Source organism: Chrysemys picta, unplaced genomic scaffold (assembly GCF_011386835.1).
Source record: "Chrysemys picta bellii isolate R12L10 unplaced genomic scaffold, ASM1138683v2 scaf22, whole genome shotgun sequence".
NCBI classification, from domain to species: domain Eukaryota; kingdom Metazoa; phylum Chordata; order Testudines; family Emydidae; genus Chrysemys; species Chrysemys picta.
The window spans coordinates 332,495-350,444 of NW_027052729.1; the positions used below are offsets into that span (position 1 = coordinate 332,495).

General features: G+C 56.1%; 1 long non-coding RNA gene across 18 annotated transcripts in view; it reads left to right on the forward strand.

Annotated features, from left to right (window-relative positions):
- The window catches only part of LOC135977740 (uncharacterized), a 95,999-nt gene extending 78,304 nt beyond the window's left edge, over positions 1 to 17,695 (forward strand). For 7 of the 18 annotated variants that reach the window (XR_010595172.1, XR_010595171.1, XR_010595173.1 and 4 more), the window contains 2 exons: positions 2,349 to 2,405; positions 5,222 to 7,321. This is a non-coding gene — a long non-coding RNA (uncharacterized LOC135977740). Of the gene's footprint in view, positions 1 to 1,568; positions 1,584 to 2,348; positions 2,406 to 5,221; positions 7,322 to 8,453; positions 8,582 to 16,768 lie in introns of those variants that run through there. The other 11 variants (XR_010595168.1, XR_010595166.1, XR_010595164.1 and 8 more) reach the window with 7 other exon arrangements.
- The last annotated feature ends 255 nt before the right edge of the window (positions 17,696 to 17,950 follow it).

Sequence of the window (17,950 nt, forward strand, 5' to 3'; positions counted from 1 at the left end):
GCCGGGCCAGTGTCACCTCAAGTCCCAGTGACCTGCTTCCCATCCACCTCCAGGGGAATGAGGCACTCGCTCCTCAGGGGCCGCCCCACACCCACCCTGTACACTGAGCATCAAGCCTCCCCGAGGAGCTGGCCTGGAAGACTTCTCCCTCTTGGGCCATTGCTAAACTGCCAGTCCCACCTGCCTGGGGATCCAGCCCCTTTGAGGGCTCGGTTTGCTCATTCTGTCCCTGAGCTTTTGGCTCCGGGCCCATCTGTGGCCCCCCTGCCCACAGTAATTACACCTCAGGTCCCGTTGGTCTCCAGGGGCTGGTGGGTCAGCTCTGGTATTGGCTGTGCCTCTCAGGAGGGATTTCTCCAAGACTTCCTTCAGGGAAGCCCCTGGGTGACCCCCCCCCTCCCCACCTTCTGCACTGACGTGGGCCTGTCCCCCTGGGATTCCCTTCCAGTGCCCGACCTGCTAACTACAAACTCATCCGCCAGCAGCCCTGCGTGGCACAGGTCCTTCGGCCTCTTGTCTGCAAACTACATCCTCAGGTCAGGGGGGCAGAGTTCATACAGTTGCTCCAGCTCCATAATTCAATCACGTCCTCCTTGGTCTGGGCCCCGCCCCATTCACCCACTTGCGGGTGTATTTCCCAATCAGCGTGACCAGTTCCAGATAGGTCACCCCCTGAGTCTTCTGCACACTCAGGAACCTTTTCCTGTACGCCTCGGGGGGTCAGCTCAAACTTGCGCAGCAGGACTTGTTTGAACAGTTCATAGTCCCTTGCTTCCACCTCATCCATCTGGCTGAACATCTCTGTGGGTTTGGGACCCAGTAAGGGGGTGAGATGCCAAAGATGTCTGCAGGGTCAACCTGGTGCACATTGCAGACCTTCTCAAGGGCAGTGAAGAAGGCACCTCTATCATCCCCTTCCTTAAACTGTGGCAGCACTCTTATATCTGAGTTCCCTATGGGCTTAGCTAGCCTGGGCCCGTCCGCACTCACCACGGTAGGGGTCTCTCTGCTTCTCAGCTCTGCCATCGCCAGTTCATGCTGCCTCTGTCTCTGACGGTCCTCCCATTCCTTCTCATGGTCCTCCAGCTCTTTCAGTTTCTGTCCCTTTTCCAACTCCAACTGTCTCAGCTCCACCAACGGGGAACTCGGTCGGGAAGATCCCCTGCTGGTCGGAGAGATGGGCTGCCTGGCTGCTCCCAGCCTCTCTCTCAGGAACTGGCTCCTTAGAGTGATCATTCTCTTCCAACTGGGCAATCAGCTGTGTCTTGGTGAATTTTCCAAGGCGCGGCCCTCTCTCTCTCTCTGCACAGCTCTACAATGTCCTTCTTAAGGACATGGGTATAGGCCATCTCCATGCTGTTCCCAAGGGGTCATGGACTCACAGGCCTGTACTCTCTCAGCTCCCCACAATCCCTGGGAGGAACCCCTTCAGTGCGACAGCCACTCTCAGGGGTCCACTCTTTCTTGGGGGTTAAGCCGGAGGCTCCTCCGCCTCCTGGAATTGCACCTCTCAGAGCCTCCAGCATGCCCATCTCTCGCTAATCCCCCTTTGTTTTATTGCTCCCCAGTCACTTACTGCAGGATGCTCTGTCCACGGGGTGCAGTTTGATCCCACCTCTGCACCAGCTGTCCCGGAGTCACCGGGCGATGCTCTGGAACTGCTCCCTACGAAGCCAGGCAGGACTCTGGTCTAGCATGCCTCCTCTCTTTGAGCATACTGTCTCCAGGGCAAGAAGCTTACAGAGCTTCGACCTTCCTGGGTCTTACCTTGGAGCATTCAGCAGCCCCTTCCTCACCAGGCGCTTCCCGCAGCAAGTCTGCCCAGGCGAGGCTGCTGAGGAAGCCAGAGGGCCCTGCACCCCAACTCTGCAGTCAGAGGTGACTCTTAGCCAGCGTACAACAGAAGGTTTATTCGTTGACAGGAACACGGCGTAGAACAGACGTAACTATTACAAACATGTGTGCCTTTCAGCCAAGTCCATCTTGGGAATCCTGGGCCAGACGCCCTGGATTCCCCTTTTCCAGTCTCCCGAGGCAGACTGCCAGCCTCCAGCCACCTGACCTGGGACACTCCCCTTGATGCCCCTCCTCCTTCTTGGTCTCACTTCGCAGGCCAAAGGTGTCACCTGGCCGCACCCCCCTCCTGGGTCTCAGGTTACATAGATGCAAATAGCTGGGCAGTCTCACCTGCCCTGAGGGCCTCCGCAAAATCACACTCCCAATTCCCACCAGCTAAGTATTGGTGCATTACACTGGGAAACTAAGGTACACACAATATTAGTACAGGACAGTAAGACTCACACGCAACATAACAAGATAAATAAAACCCCACTTCGTCATATCCACAGAACAAACTACAGCCTGCCTGGGATGGGTCCTTCAAGGTCATCAAACAGCTGAATGAGGTAAACTATGTAGTGAAACTGTCTAACTGGGCTCACAGCCACTGGGTGTACCATGTCAACGTGATTGAAGCCATACTTTGACAGGGAGAATTTGGTACTGGCCATCTGTGGCCAGCGGGAGGAGCAGGAAGATGACCCACTCGTGGATCTATTCCCTGAGACTGGGCCGGCCCTTCGCCGGAATCAATTCCCCTCTCAGATCAGCTAACCCCTGCCCAGTAGGCTGAGATCCGAGAGGCGCTGCTCTCCAACGAGCCTGGGCTCAGTAACCTGGCTGTCCACCAGGTGGCGACAGGAGCCCACCCCGCGGTAAGATGCTCCCCGTTCCAGGTCACTGGGAAAAAAGCCCAACCTGGAGAGAGAGGTCAAGGACATGCTGGCTATAGGGGTGGTCCAGCTGTCTTCCAGCCCTTGGGCCTCTCCCATAGTGTTGGTCCCCAAGAAGGACGGGTCAATCTGGTTTTGTGCGGATTACCGGAGGCTTAATGCCATCACCAAGTTCGATGCCTACCCCATGCCTAGGCCTGATGATCTTCTAGACGGGACGGGGAGGTGGGGGTCGTTATCTCACTACTATGGATCTCACCAAGGGCTACAGGCAAGTACCTTTTGGATCTGGATGCTGGGCAGAAATCTGCTTTTATCACCCTTCTGGGGTTATAAGAGTTCCTGGTCCTACCTTTTGGGCCTAAATGGGGCACCTGCCACCTTCCAGCGTCTGGTGGACCAGATGGCCGCCAGGCCAGAGGGGGGCGCCCGCCGATGGCCGCCAGGCCAGAGGGGGGCGCCCGCCGATGGCCGCCAGGCCAGAGGGGGGCGCCCGCCGATGGCCGCCAGGCCAGAGGGGGGCGCCCGCCGATGGCCGCCAGGCCAGAGGGGGGCGCCCGCCGATGGCCGCCAGGCCAGAGGGGGGCGCCCGCCGATGGCCGCCAGGCCAGAGGGGGGCGCCCGCCGATGGCCGCCAGGCCAGAGGGGGGCGCCCGCCGATGGCCGCCAGGCCAGAGGGGGGCGCCCGCCGATGGCCGCCAGGCCAGAGGGGGGCGCCCGCCGATGGCCGCCAGGCCAGAGGGGGGCGCCCGCCGATGGCCGCCAGGCCAGAGGGGGGCGCCCGCCGATGGCCGCCAGGCCAGAGGGGGGCGCCCGCCGATGGCCGCCAGGCCAGAGGGGGGCGCCCGCCGATGGCCGCCAGGCCAGAGGGGGGCGCCCGCCGATGGCCGCCAGGCCAGAGGGGGGCGCCCGCCGATGGCCGCCAGGCCAGAGGGGGGCGCCCGCCGATGGCCGCCAGGCCAGAGGGGGGCGCCCGCCGATGGCCGCCAGGCCAGAGGGGGGCGCCCGCCGATGGCCGCCAGGCCAGAGGGGGGCGCCCGCCGATGGCCGCCAGGCCAGAGGGGGGCGCCCGCCGATGGCCGCCAGGCCAGAGGGGGGCGCCCGCCGATGGCCGCCAGGCCAGAGGGGGGCGCCCGCCGATGGCCGCCAGGCCAGAGGGGGGCGCCCGCCGATGGCCGCCAGGCCAGAGGGGGGCGCCCGCCGATGGCCGCCAGGCCAGAGGGGGGCGCCCGCCGATGGCCGCCAGGCCAGAGGGGGGCGCCCGCCGATGGCCGCCAGGCCAGAGGGGGGCGCCCGCCGATGGCCGCCAGGCCAGAGGGGGGCGCCCGCCGATGGCCGCCAGGCCAGAGGGGGGCGCCCGCCGATGGCCGCCAGGCCAGAGGGGGGCGCCCGCCGATGGCCGCCAGGCCAGAGGGGGGCGCCCGCCGATGGCCGCCAGGCCAGAGGGGGGCGCCCGCCGATGGCCGCCAGGCCAGAGGGGGGCGCCCGCCGATGGCCGCCAGGCCAGAGGGGGGCGCCCGCCGATGGCCGCCAGGCCAGAGGGGGGCGCCCGCCGATGGCCGCCAGGCCAGAGGGGGGCGCCCGCCGATGGCCGCCAGGCCAGAGGGGGGCGCCCGCCGATGGCCGCCAGGCCAGAGGGGGGCGCCCGCCGATGGCCGCCAGGCCAGAGGGGGGCGCCCGCCGATGGCCGCCAGGCCAGAGGGGGGCGCCCGCCGATGGCCGGTTTCCGAAAGATGGTGCTCAGCTAGTGAGGGTCTAATTCTGCCCGAAGAAACATAACGTTTTCATGCTGTGACGTTCTGTACCTCCACCACTCTGGCCGACTTACCAGACCCCCCAGATAGCCATGGCTGCAATGTTTCCCATTCTCCGGTTACTTTCTGTGGGTGTTGGAGATGTGTATTCCCCACCAGGGTGAAGGTCATCGGCGGGCGCCCCCCCTCTGGCCTGGCGGCCATCGGCGGGCGCCCCGCCAGGCCAGAGGGGGGCGCCCGCCGATGGCCGGTTTCCGAAAGATGGTGCTCAGCTAGTGAGGGTCTAATTCTGCCCGAAGAAACATAACGTTTTCATGCTGTGACGTTCTGTACCTCCACCACTCTGGCCGACTTACCAGACCCCCCAGATAGCCATGGCTGCAATGTTTCCCATTCTCCGGTTACTTTCTGTGGGTGTTGGAGATGTGTATTCCCCACCAGGGTGAAGGTCATCGGCGGGCGCCCCCCCTCTGGCCTGGCGGCCATCGGCGGGCGCCCCGCCAGGCCAGAGGGGGGCGCCCGCCGATGGCCGGTTTCCGAAAGATGGTGCTCAGCTAGTGAGGATCTAATTCTGCCCGAAGAAACCACAGAGAACTGTATTGGACCTAAATATCCAGACTGTCTGCAGATGCGGAAAAGAACCGTGTATCAGTAGCTTACACTGAGTTTGCGTGCGGGACGTGGCATTGTCGGTTCTCACTTACACACGCCTTGTGCTCTATCTCTCTGTTTCAGACATCATGAAGCACAAGTGGAGAAGAAGGAAGTGTCAGGAATGCCATACACGGAGGAGAAAAGAAGATGGAGGAAAAGGAAAGGAACTCTGGGCACAGTAACCAACCTCAAATCAGGCCTCAGGTCATGTAATTAGGCTGTAGGGGAATCTCGAGCCTCTTAATACCTTGAGCAGCGTGACCGCCCTGTAAGCTGGGTCCCGGTTTGTGCTATTGTGTCGTTTTGACATTCTGCTCCGTTATCTGGCTATTGACGGTGACTGCCCTGTCATCAGGGTGCAAGTCACCTCCCCCTGTCTTTGGAGGGGCATTGAGCTCTTTGTTAAACTGAGCAATGTGACCGCCCTGTATCTGGTGTCTGGGTCTCTGCCCTCTTGCTCATTTGGCTTTACGCCGTGCTCTGCCCCATTAGTCAGCGTGACAACCCTGTAATTAGGGTCTATGTCACAAGCCTCTCTAGGATAGGACATATTGAGCTCTTTGGTACTTTGACAGCTTGACCTTCCTGTAATTCAGGTTATGGTCTCTCCTCTTTGGCTAATGCCAGCGACCACGCTGTAATCAGGGTACAGGTTGCATCTCGCTTTTGAAATCTGGGTAATTAGAATCTTTTCCGTTATGTGGGCAGCTTGACCTCCCTGTAACTAGGGTGTGCGTCTCCGAGGCCCTCTGGGTCTCTTGGCCTCGTGCTGTCTTCACAACCTGTTGCGAACGACCGCCCTGTAATCAGGGATCGGGTCTGTGCCCTCTAGTCTTTTGGCACTTGGCCAAATGCAGCCACTGCCCTGAATGAGCACCCTGTAAACAGGGTACAGGTCTCATCTACTACTATTTCTGGCGCCCCCATGAGACTGTGTCCAGAGTTCCGGCCCATCCAACAGCGCTTCCAACATGCCTGGAATTCTGCAGCCAAGTCTCCTGCTTTCTGCTCACTTCTTGGACTCTTGGAGACCTGACATGCTATTGGTGGTACGATCCGAAAGTGAGTGTCCGCGGCGGTTTTGGACCGTTGTCGAAAGCGGTTCTCATTTACACACGCCTTGTGCTCCCTCTCTCTGATTCAGCCATCATGAAGCAGAAGTGGAGAAGAAGGCCTAACTTGTGTATTTCTCACACATTTCTAAAAGGAAGCAAACACAACTAAATGTTCTGGCAACTGGCAGTTACTCTCCGCACTTCACAACTTTCAAACACCTACTCTACTTAAACGGTCACACCAACCAAAGTGTACCACACATTCAATATTAACTTTGTACCTATTGTGTCAGAAGTGAGAGTGTTTTTAGTAGTTGTGTCCATTGGTGGAAGTGGCAGTCGTGGTGTTTTAGTAGTCTTTTACGCTTATTGAATTCAAAGGATGATGATGTGGATGTTTTAGGTAGGTATTTTTCTGTTAAGTCTTGGTATTTGGGTAGAGGTGCAGTATTTTGTGATTATGACTGTTTTTCTGGTATTGGTTTAGTGTGAATTGTTGGCAATTTTAGATGTTTTTGTATCCGTACATTAGTAGATGTCTTTAGAGGGGAAAGCTGAGGTTGCCTGTTTGGTGCAATTTGATTGGTGTGAAAGTTAATTTCGGGTAGGTGTTTGAAAGCACTGAGGTTTGAATTTTTAGCTCAACAGGGATGCAGGACCCACCTGGCTACCTCAGTTCTTACTGTCATTCCTAATTCCAAAATCTTGGATGAAGATGACCAGGCAGAATAAAGATATCTCCAGAGACTTTCAAGAGGGTAGCATTTCTGCAGCTTTAGGGGATCCTTTAAACCTTATTGAGCGTTTCAAAGTGTAATAATTGTGGAAAACTTCCACTTCTGCCAATTCGAAGTTGAACAATGACCTGTATTAAAGGACTTACACTGGTAGTTAATTCTGTTCTGTATTAAGATGATTTTGCTAAAATCGCCACTTTCTGATGTGTGAAATGAATTATCTAGGTCTGATTATACCTATTTGATAAAAGTGTGATAACGACCCCATGTTAAATGCATGGATTGAACTTTGATTGTCATATCACATTGCTTTGCTTTCTGTAACTCCTTATTTATGAATGTATTTGTTACTATTTATGTAATTCAATTAATAAAATGTATACATTCAAGTATAGTCTCAGTTCTTTCTTTGGCTAAACAAAAAGGAATCTGATAAACTTGTGAAGAATTTTGGTATTGTTACGTTTAATTTAATTAACATCTTTTTACCCTTTTCAGGCGGTCGTTGGAAGTAACTACCCTGTAGTGGTGCAAGTTTGATTTTTCTCTTGGATCACACGTTTTGGGCAGACTGCAGTGTGATCTTGAGAATGGAGATCGCACTGCCACTTAGGTGCATAAGGTTGCCCTCCTAAAGCTTCTAAGGTGCACAAGAATAGGCCTTTGTTTGGTTCCTTCACTGTTCCCAGGCTTATAGATTGCTTGAGAGCTGCAGGCCCTAGAGCTCACTTCCTGAGCACAATATATGATTGTGGCTATGATAAGATTGGACTAAAACTAGCAAGGTCCCGTGGTTTCTGCACCTTTCCCGTTCAGACATTTTTTAAAAAGTAGATTAATGTAATATTTTTATATTTAATTCAATCCCAAGTTTCTCAGAAATTGACTTTTACGGTGCACTCAATTTTCAATATGCTAATACATGTGAGGTAGTGTGGTCTAGTGGTTTAGAGCACTGGCCTGGGATTCAGGCGACCTGGTTTCTATTCCTGCCTCTGCTGCTGGGTCACTGGCTGTCCTTGGGTCACTTGGTGGTCACTTTGCCTCCCTGTGCCAGTGTCCCCCTCCATTTAAAAAAAAAAGTGGGGGAGGGGAGATGATTGTACTGACCTCATTTGTAAAGTGTTTTGAGATCTACAAGCACTAAACAGAATTTTTACTGGGTGCATGAAGATATAATTCACTATGGAGGCATTAATTTTGCTAATGCTGTGAAGAAAACTCTCTTGTGCATAATGAATTGAAACAGCCTCTCTCTCTTTGCATTTGTTAATTCATTTCTCCTATACCAGGTGCTTTTTGTTCCATTGAAATATGCATGGGGATGTGCTTTTTATTTATTACCCTTGCCCTATGATTTATTATTCAAAAGTGGGCAACTTGGAAAGCAAATACTCAATATTAGGTGATTGTTCGCCTGCTGTAGAAAAAGCCCGTGAAGAAGTGTGCAGCAGCTGCAGTTACACTAGGGGAACTCCATGACTTCAATAGATTCAATAGTCGTCTTTTCTCTGTTTACAGGTACTCTGACATGCCCCTTTCCCCCTTCACTTAAACCCAATTCAGAGGCAGCTGATGAGTCGCAGGTGCACTGGCTTCTTCCTTCTTAGAGGATGAATGGCACGCTATGAGAGACCTGAAACCCGATGGTATGATGATGAGGGCTCTAATTCAGCAAAGTACCATTCTAGCATACCTCAGCCAGAGTCATCATGCGTACCTAGAAAAAGAAAGGGCTTCCACAGCTAAACAAAAGATCTGTCAGGACTGACTATTCAATAGAATAGGTTGCTGCTAGTTAACCTGGTGTAAAGTTGGTTAAACCTCTCAAAGACTGCATTGGTGCAGGTTGCATTTCCACTGAATAATTACCATACCTTCTGCCTATTTAAAAATTATCTTCCCTGCTGTTTGATTTGTCTATAATGGCCTTATTGTTAAAACTATTGTGTCGTGTTGCTCTCCACTGCTAATTAGCGGAGCTTGTTAGAAAAAAACAATTGCCAGAGTTTGCTCTTTTGTTGAAATTGAAACACACTGCAGGACTGTGTCAATTCTGACAGAATCCACCAGAAACCAAGCATGTTTCCAATGGAACTTTGCCGGCCAGGCAAAATTCCATCAGAAACTTGCTTGGCTTCCTGACAGCTCAGCTGCCGGGCTCCTTGATAGACCATGTGGCACGCTGCTGGGGAACCTGGGTTTCCAGGCTCCCAGCTCCTCAGCTGCCTGCCTGGTGGGCTGATGGGAAGCTGGGAGCCTGAAAGTTGCGGGAGCCCCAGCTGCCAGGCTCGTGACTCCTCGCCAGGTAGGGCTCTTAGGGTCCATGGCTCCAGGACAGCCCACCAGGTGTGCTACCGTGGAGCTAGGTCTTGTAAGGCTCCAAGGGTCTCCAGCTCTGGGGCAGCCTACAAGGCTGCTTTAGAGCTCAGTGGAGATCAGCAATTCCATTTCACACAGAATTTCAAAATTTTTGAATATGATTCCAAATCAGAATGAAATCTGATTTTGAAATAGCAAACTCCTCTACAAAATAGAATTACCGTTCTCCCCCCAGTTCTTTCCGACTGTGATACTAGTGGGGCCTTGTAATGAATGAAATCCTGTCTTACTGCTTCCCACATCTTTCCCCCTGTTATTTTTCTCCTTTCATCCCTGTGGAAACAAATATTTCCCTTTCCTATATTCTTCCGGTGTGTGTGTGTGTGTGTTCACTCTGGCGGGGTTGGAACAGATGCCCCTGGGGTAGAAGGATCTTTCCCTGCTGCGTTCCCGCGTGGCCCTTTTCTTGGTCAGAGCTGCCTGCAGAGCAGACTCCATCTTGGCTATGAGGATGCTAAAGATACATAAACATAAACATAAAGGCTGTGGTGACTCTGAAGGGGGTGGGTCAGAGCCTGGGCGGGAAACACTGAGGTGACTCTGAACTGGGGATGGGGAGGTGAGAGCTGGATGGGAAACACTGAGGTGAATCTGAAGTGGTTGGGGAGCGGGGGTCACAGCCTGGGCAGGAAAGTCTGTGGTGACTCTAAAGGGGGGTAAGGTCGGAGCATTGGCAGTAAAGGCTGAGGTAACTCCGAAAGAGTCGGGGGTCGGAGCCTGGGCAGGAAAGTCTGAGGTGGCACAGGAGGAGGAGTCCAGCACTTGGGTGGGAAACGCTGAGGTGACCCTAAGGGGGTGGGGAGGTGAGAGCCTGGGCAGGAAATGCTGTGGTGATTCTGAAGAGGGGGAGGTGTCAGAGCGTGGGCTGGAAAGGCTGAGGTGACTCTGAAGGGGCTGGGTCAGAGCCTGGGTGGGAAAAGCTGAGGTGACCCTAAGAGGGTGGAGAGGTTGGAGCCTGGGCGAGAAATGCTGTGGTGATTCTGAAGAGGGGGAGGTGTCAGAGCGTGGGCTGGAAAGGCTGAGGTGACTCTGAACAGGCTGGGTCAGAGCCTGGGCGGGAAAGGCTCAGGTGACTCTGAAGTGGGTGGGTCAGAGCCTGGGTGGGAAAAGCTGAGGTGACTCTGAAAGAGTTGGGGTCGGAGCCTGGGCAGGAAAGTCTGAGGTGGCAGAGGTGGAGAAGTCCAGCACTTGGGCGGGAAACGCTGAGGTGACCCTAAGGGGATGGGGAGGTGGGAGCCTGGGCGGGAAATGCTGTGGTCAATCTGAAGAGGGGGAGGTGTCAGAGCGTGGGCTGGAAAGGCTGAGGTGACTCTGAAGGGGCTGGGTCAGAGCCTGGGCGGGAAAGGCTGAGGTGACTCTGAAGGGGTTGGGTCGGAGCCTGGGCGGGAAAGTCTGAGGTGTCTCTGAAGGGAGGAGGCCAGAGCCTGGGTAACACCAGAGGAGGAACCTGGAGTCTGGGCAGGAAAGTCTGAGGTGACTGAGGAGGAGGAGACCGGCACACTATGGTGAATTTGAAGTGGTTGGGGAGTGGGGGTCACAGCCTGGGCGGGAAAGTCTGTGGTGACTCTGAAGGGGGGTGAGGTCAGAGCATTGGCGGGAAAGGCTGAGGTAACTCGGAAAGAGTCGGAGGTCGGAGCCTGGGCAGGAAAGTCTGAGGTGGCAGAGGAGGAGGAGGAGTCCAGCATTTGGGCGGGAAACGCTGAGGGGAGGTGGGAGCCTGGGCGGGAAATGCTGTGGTGATTCTGAAGAGGGGGAGGTGTCAGAGCGTGGGCTGGAAAGGCTGAGGTGACTCTGAAGGGGCTGGGTCAGAGCCTGGGTGGGAAAAGCTGAGGTGACCCTAAGAGGGTGGAGAGGTTGGAGCCTGGGCGGGAAATGCTGTGGTGATTCTGAAGAGTGGGAGGTGTCAGAGCCTGGGCAAGAAAACACTGAGGTGACTCTGAAGGGGCTGGGTCAGAGCCTGGGCGGGAAAGGCTGAGGTGACTCTGAAGGGGCTGTGTCGGAGCCTGGGTGGGAAAAGCTGAGGTGACTCTGAAAGAGTTGGGGTCGGAGCCTGGGCAGGAAAGTCTGAGGTGGCAGAGGAGTAGGAGTCCAGCACTTGGGTGGGAAAAGCTGAGGTGACCCTAATGGGGTGGGGAGGTGGGAGCCTGGGTGGGAAATGCTGTGGTGATTCTGAAGAGGGAGAGGTGTCAGAGCATGGGCTGGAAAGGCTGAGGTGACTCTGAAGTGGGTGGGATCAGAGCCAGGGTGGAAAAGGCTCAGGTGACTCTGAAAGGGTGGGTTGGAGCCGGGCAGGAAAGGCTGTGGTGACTCTGAATGGTGAGGGTCAGAGCCTGGGTCGGAAACGCTGAGGTGACTCTAAGAGGGGGAGGGTCGGAGCCTGGGAGGGAAATGCTGTGGTGACTCTGAAGAGGGGGTGAGGTCAGAGCATTGGCGGGAAAGGCTGAGGTAACTCCGAAAGAGTCGGGGGTCGGAGCCTGGGCAGGAAAGTCTGAGGTGGCACAGGAGGAGGAGTCCAGCACTTGGGTGGGAAACGCTGAGGTGACCCTAAGGGGGTGGGGAGGTGGGAGCCTGGGCAGGAAATGCTGTGGTGATTCTGAAGAGGGGGAGGTGTCAGAGCGTGGGCTGGAAAGGCTGAGGTGACTCTGAAGGGGCTGGGTCAGAGCCTGGGTGGGAAAAGCTGAGGTGACCCTAAGAGGGTGGAGAGGTTGGAGCCTGGGCGAGAAATGCTGTGGTGATTCTGAAGAGGGGGAGGTGTCAGAGCGTGGGCTGGAAAGGCTGAGGTGACTCTGAAGGGGCTGGGTCAGAGCCTGGGCGGGAAAGGCTGAGGTGACTCTGAAGGGGCTGGGTCGGAGCCTGGGCGGGAAAGTCTGTGGTTTCTCTGAAGGGAGGAGGCCAGAGCCTGGGTAACACCAGAGGAGGAACCTGGAGTCTGGGCAGGAAAGTCTGAGGTGGCTGAGGAGGAGGAGACCGGCACACTATGGTGAATTTGAAGTGGTTGGGGAGTGGGGGTCACAGCCTGGGCGGGAAAGTCTGTGGTGACTCTGAAGCGGGGTGAGGTCAGAGCATTGGCGGGAAAGGCTGAGGTAACTCGGAAAGAGTCGGAGGTCGGAGCCTGGGCAGGAAAGTCTGAGGTGGCAGAGGAGGAGGAGTCCAGCATTTGGGCGGGAAACGCTGAGGGGAGGTGGGAGCCTGGGCGGGAAATGCTGTGGTGATTCTGAAGAGGGGGAGGTGTCAGAGCGTGGGCTGGAAAGGCTGAGGTGACTCTGAAGGGGCTGGGTCAGAGCCTGGGTGGGAAAAGCTGAGGTGACCCTAAGAGGGTGGAGAGGTTGGAGCCTGGGCGGGAAATGCTGTGGTGATTCTGAAGAGTGGGAGGTGTCAGAGCCTGGGCAAGAAAACACTGAGGTGACTCTGAAGGGGCTGGGTCAGAGCCTGGGCGGGAAAGGCTGAGGTGACTCTGAAGGGGCTGTGTCAGAGCATTGGCGGGAAAGGCTGAGGTGACTCTGAAGGGGCTGGGTCAGAGCCTGGGTGGGAAAAGCTGAGGTGACTCTGAAAGAGTTGGGGTCGGAGCCTGGGCAGGAAAGTCTGAGGTGGCAGAGGAGTAGGAGTCCAGCACTTGGGTGGGAAAAGCGGAGGTGACCCTAATGGGGTGGGGAGGTGGGAGCCTGGGTGGGAAATGCTGTGGTGATTCTGAAGAGGGAGAGGTGTCAGAGCATGGGCTGGAAAGGCTGAGGTGACTCTGAAGTGGGTGGGATCAGAGCCAGGGTGGAAAAGGCTCAGGTGACTCTGAAAGGGTGGGTTGGAGCCGGGCAGGAAAGGCTGTGGTGACTCTGAATGGTGAGGGTCAGAGCCTGGGTCGGAAACGCTGAGGTGACTCTAAGAGGGGGAGGGTCGGAGCCTGGGAGGGAAATGCTGTGGTGACTCTGAAGAGGGGGTGAGGTCAGAGCATTGGCGGGAAAGGCTGAGATAACTCCGAAAGAGTCGGGGGTCGGAGCCTGGGCAGGAAAGTCTGAGGTGGCACAGGAGGAGGAGTCCAGCACTTGGGTGGGAAACGCTGAGGTGACCCTAAGGGGGTGGGGAGGTGGGAGCCTGGGCGGGAAATGCTGTGGTGATTCTGAAGAGGGGGAGGTGTCAGAGCGTGGGCTGGAAAGGCTGAGGTGACTCTGAAGGGGCTGGGTCAGAGCCTGGGTGGGAAAAGCTGAGGTGACCCTAAGAGGGTGGAGAGGTTGGAGCCTGGGCGAGAAATGCTGTGGTGATTCTGAAGAGGGGGAGGTGTCAGATCGTGGGCTGGAAAGGCTGAGGTGACTCTGAACGGGCTGGGTCAGAGCCTGGGCGGGAAAGGCTCAGGTGACTCTGAAGTGGGTGGGTCAGAGCCAGGGTGGGAAAGGCTGTGGTGACTCTGAAGGGGCTGGGTCAGAGCCTGGGCGGGAAAGGCTGAGGTGACTCTGAAGGGGCTGTGTCGGAGCCTGGGTGGGAAAAGCTGAGGTGACTCTGAAAGAGTTGGGGTCGGAGCCTGGGCAGGAAAGTCTGAGGTGGCAGAGGAGTAGGAGTCCAGCACTTGGGTGGGAAAAGCTGAGGTGACCCTAATGGGGTGGGGAGGTGGGAGCCTGGGTGGGAAATGCTGTGGTGATTCTGAAGAGGGAGAGGTGTCAGAGCATGGGCTGGAAAGGCTGAGGTGACTCTGAAGTGGGTGGGATCAGAGCCAGGGTGGAAAAGGCTCAGGTGACTCTGAAAGGGTGGGTTGGAGCCGGGCAGGAAAGGCTGTGGTGACTCTGAATGGTGAGGGTCAGAGCCTGGGTCGGAAACGCTGAGGTGACTCTAAGAGGGGGAGGGTCGGAGCCTGGGAGGGAAATGCTGTGGTGACTCTGAAGAGGGGGTGAGGTCAGAGCATTGGCGGGAAAGGCTGAGGTAACTCCGAAAGAGTCGGGGGTCGGAGCCTGGGCAGGAAAGTCTGAGGTGGCACAGGAGGAGGAGTCCAGCACTTGGGTGGGAAACGCTGAGGTGACCCTAAGGGGGTGGGGAGGTGGGAGCCTGGGCAGGAAATGCTGTGGTGATTCTGAAGAGGGGGAGGTGTCAGAGCGTGGGCTGGAAAGGCTGAGGTGACTCTGAAGGGGCTGGGTCAGAGCCTGGGTGGGAAAAGCTGAGGTGACCCTAAGAGGGTGGAGAGGTTGGAGCCTGGGCGAGAAATGCTGTGGTGATTCTGAAGAGGGGGAGGTGTCAGAGCCTGGGCGGGAAAGGCTGAGGTGACTCTGAAGGGGCTGGGTCGGAGCCTGGGCGGGAAAGTCTGAGGTTTCTCTGAAGGGAGGAGGCCAGAGCCTGGGTAACACCAGAGGAGGAACCTGGAGTCTGGGCAGGAAAGTCTGAGGTGGCTGAGGAGGAGGAGACCGGCACACTATGGTGAATTTGAAGTGGTTGGGGAGTGGGGGTCACAGCCTGGGCGGGAAAGTCTGTGGTGACTCTGAAGCGGGGTGAGGTCAGAGCATTGGCGGGAAAGGCTGAGGTAACTCGGAAAGAGTCGGAGGTCGGAGCCTGGGCAGGAAAGTCTGAGGTGGCAGAGGAGGAGGAGTCCAGCATTTGGGCGGGAAACGCTGAGGGGAGGTGGGAGCCTGGGCGGGAAATGCTGTGGTGATTCTGAAGAGGGGGAGGTGTCAGAGCGTGGGCTGGAAAGGCTGAGGTGACTCTGAAGGGGCTGGGTCAGAGCCTGGGTGGGAAAAGCTGAGGTGACCCTAAGAGGGTGGAGAGGTTGGAGCCTGGGCGGGAAATGCTGTGGTGATTCTGAAGAGTGGGAGGTGTCAGAGCCTGGGCAAGAAAACACTGAGGTGACTCTGAAGGGGCTGGGTCAGAGCCTGGGCGGGAAAGGCTGAGGTGACTCTGAAGGGGCTGTGTCAGAGCATTGGCGGGAAAGGCTGAGGTGACTCTGAAGGGGCTGGGTCAGAGCCTGGGTGGGAAAAGCTGAGGTGGCAGAGGAGTAGGAGTCCAGCACTTGGGTGGGAAAAGCTGAGGTGACCCTAATGGGGTGGGGAGGTGGGAGCCTGGGTGGGAAATGCTGTGGTGATTCTGAAGAGGGAGAGGTGTCAGAGCATGGGCTGGAAAGGCTGAGGTGACTCTGAAGTGGGTGGGATCGGAGCCAGGGTGGAAAAGGCTCAGGTGACTCTGAAAGGGTGGGTTGGAGCCGGGCAGGAAAGGCTGTGGTGACTCTGAATGGTGAGGGTTAGAGCCTGGGTCGGAAACGCTGAGGTGACTCTAAGAGGGGGAGGGTCGGAGCCTGGGAGGGAAATGCTGTGGTGACTCTGAAGAGGGGGTGAGGTCAGAGCATTGGCGGGAAAGGCTGAGGTAACTCCGAAAGAGTCGGGGGTCGGAGCCTGGGCAGGAAAGTCTGAGGTGGCACAGGAGGAGGAGTCCAGCACTTGGGTGGGAAACGCTGAGGTGACCCTAAGGGGGTGGGGAGGTGGGAGCCTGGGCGGGAAATGCTGTGGTGATTCTGAAGAGGGGGAGGTGTCAGAGCGTGGGCTGGAAAGGCTGAGGTGACTCTGAAGGGGCTGGGTCAGAGCCTGGGTGGGAAAAGCTGAGGTGACCCTAAGAGGGTGGAGAGGTTGGAGCCTGGGCGAGAAATGCTGTGGTGATTCTGAAGAGGGGGAGGTGTCAGATCGTGGGCTGGAAAGGCTGAGGTGACTCTGAACGGGCTGGGTCAGAGCCTGGGCGGGAAAGGCTCAGGTGACTCTGAAGTGGGTGGGTCAGAGCCAGGGTGGGAAAGGCTGTGGTGACTCTGAATTGCGGGGGGTTGCAGAGCCTGGATGGGAAAATCTGTGGTGACTCTTAACGGGGGTGGGTTCGGAGCCTGGGTAACACCAGAGGAGGAACCTGGAGTCTGGGCAGGAAAGTCTGAGGTGGCTGGGGAGGAGGAGTCCGGCACTTGGGTGGGAAAAGCTGAGGTGACCCTAAAGGGGTGGGGAGGTTGGAGCCTGGGCGGGAAATGTTGTGGTGATTCTGAAGAGTGGGAGGTGTCAGAGCCTGGGCAAGAAAACACTGAGGTGACTCTGAAATGCGGGTGGGGGCGGGGTGAGAGCCTGGATGGGAAACACTGAGGTGAATCTGAAGTGGTTGGGGAAGGGGAGTCAGAGCCTGGGCGCGAAAGTCTGTGGTGACTCTGAATGGGGTGGGTCAGAGCCTGGGCGGGAAACACTGAGGTGACCCTAATGGGGGGAGGGTTCGGAGCCTGGGCGGGAAATGCTGTGGAGACTCTGAATTGCGGGGGGTGTCAGAGCCTGGGCAGGAAAGGCTGAGGTGTCTCTGAAGGGGTGGGCCGGAATGGCTGAGGTGATGCAGGAGGAGGAGCTCAGCGCGAAAGATTTGGTACTTTTCTGACTCAGGAGGGGAAAATCTTATCTGAGAGTTGTGGAGTTGTTGTAAGGGTGTCTGACTAACACATGCTTCTGTGCTCCCTCTCTCTGTTTCAGGCATCTTCAAACACAAGTGGACAAGAAGAAAGGTTGAGGAATGTCAAGCCAAGGGGAAGAAAGAAGAGAAGTCACTGAAGCTGGAGGCAAAGGAAAGGGACTCTGGGCACAGTAAACTGCCTGTAATCAGGCCTCCAGTCATCTTATTACACTGTATGGGGATCTCAAGCCTTTTAATCCCTTGAATAGTATGACCCCCCTGTAAATAAGCAGGATCCAGGTCTTATGCCTTTTCCCTTTTTTTTTGGAGGGGAGGAAGATTGGTCAAGTTTAACACTGTGGGTCAAGTGACCTACTGCAGTGAGCTCTCTTTCTGTTCTGGGAAGTCCCCCTTTCTTTTGTATGTATGTGTATGTGAGTGCATGTGATACAAATGGGTGTGAACATCTGCATTTATTTATTTATTTTGAGTTCTTTCAGTTAAATCACTGCAGTGCTTTTTCTTTACTCTCCTCAGAATTGGAAAAAGAGCTGAATGTGTATTAATATATTTATCCTCCTCCTCCACACAAAAGGGAACAGTAAAAGCTCAGATATCATCTTTTAGTGCATAGGAGAATCTCTCTCCACTTCTGCTTTCTTTAGGTTGAATTCCTATTAGTGGGTTGATGGCAATGAATGGCCTTTAATGAGCGTGATTTAGGTCAAAGGAAGTAAAGCATGTGCTAGAACCTGGACAACATGACCACTCTGTATCAAGGATTTTGGTACCTGCCCTTCATTCTTTTGACAGCATGCCACATCAGCAGGTTGCTGGAAGGCCTCATTTTGTAATTAGGGGAGAGACTGAGTCTCTCTCTCTTCTGGGGGGTATCGATCTCTGTGGAAACCTACGAAGACTGACCGCCCTGTAAGCTGGGTCCCGGTATGTGCCATTGTGTCCTTCTGACATTCTGCTGGGTTATCTGGCTAGTGTGAGTGACTGCCCTGTAATCAGAATGCCAGTCACCTCCCTCTGTCTTTGGAGGGGCATTGAGCTCTTTGTTAAACTGAGCAATGTGACCGCCCTGTATCTGGGGTCCGGGTCTCTGCCCTCTTGCTCATTTGGCTTTACGCCGTGCTCTGCCCCATTAGTCAGCGTGACAACCCTGTAATTAGGGTCTATGTCACAAGCCTCTCTAGGATGGGACATATTGAGCTCTTTGGTACTTTGACAGCTTGACCTTCCTGTAAATCAGGTTA